The sequence below is a fragment of the Euprymna scolopes genome, chromosome 33 (assembly GCF_053919585.1).
Source record: "Euprymna scolopes isolate OS-2025 chromosome 33, ASM5391958v1, whole genome shotgun sequence".
Classification (NCBI taxonomy): domain Eukaryota; kingdom Metazoa; phylum Mollusca; class Cephalopoda; order Sepiida; family Sepiolidae; genus Euprymna; species Euprymna scolopes.
Window position 1 is genome coordinate 15960593 of NC_136514.1, and position 1239 is coordinate 15961831.

The 1239-nt window shown below is 37.6% G+C and overlaps 1 pseudogene; it reads right to left on the reverse strand.

The window, feature by feature from the left end:
- Positions 1 to 854: 854 nt before the first annotated feature.
- On the reverse strand, positions 855 to 971 carry LOC145258364 (5S ribosomal RNA; annotated as a pseudogene).
- Positions 972 to 1239: the final 268 nt, after the last annotated feature.

The following is a 1239-nucleotide window of genomic DNA, read 5'->3' on the forward strand; positions in this document are numbered from 1 at the left end:
GTAATCTACGTACGCGCGTGTTTCGAGATAATAGCCTTTCGCCAGCGTAGCTCAACTGTTTCTAGGGATCGAACGTCAGACCATGTTTACCACAGTCCGCTGCCTTAACCGTTAGGCCACGAACCCTAGATGACTTTACTGTTTATTTTTATCGTTTATAAATTTGATTTGTTATTGTTGTTTTTTTTCCAAGCGATAAATACGGTTATTATTGACTCCGCCTCGAAGCTTATTTTTCTTTTTTTTTTTTTATTTACTTAGAAAGTCGCCCTTTAATTTGTTTGGACGTATATAACATTTTTATTTATTTATATATTTATTATTTTTAAAACAGTAATCTACGTACACGCGTGTTTCGAGGTAATTACCTCTCGTCAGCGTAGCTCAACTGTTTCTGGGGATAAAACGCCAGACCATGTTTATAAATAAAAAAAAAGAAGAAAAATGAGCTTCGAATCGGAGCCAATATTAACCGTATTTATCGCTTGAAAAAAGACAAAAATAACAAACACACACACACACACACACACACACACACACACATATATATATATATATATATATATATATATATATATATATGTATGTGTGTGTGTGTGTGTGTGTTTATGTGTTTATAAATATTTCTCAATTATTATCCACACACGTATACACACATAATTAAAAAAAGACAAAGAAAAAAGACTTCATTCTTGACAGACTATGGATACCTACTGTAAGGTGCCTGCGCGTGAAATTTTTGTGGCAAGAATTGCGCAGTCTCCAACCACACCTCTCCTTAGTCGACATTGTTGAATACCAGTGGCAAGTGGAGGTTCAGGACGACTGGAAACAATGCCGAGATAAGCAGAAAGAACATACAGCGCCTAGAATTCCCAAATGGTCACCCATATGGTACTAGCCAGGCTCAACGTTGCCTAACTTCGGTGATCTGACGAGAACCGGTATGTCAACGTGATCATGCCGTACATACACATATACATACATGCACACATAAACACACATACATACACGCACACATAAACACATACACACATAGGCACACACCTACACGCATACACGCACACATACACACACATACACACACATTTATATATTTAAGAAATAGAACATCACCCACGTTTGTTTTGCATTTAATTAAACCTACCCAACGTCGTCATCTCTAACGGGCATATACATGCGACTGGGGACCGCTTGTGAATATCAGAGTCCCATGAAACTTTCTCCTTTGGAGGAAGC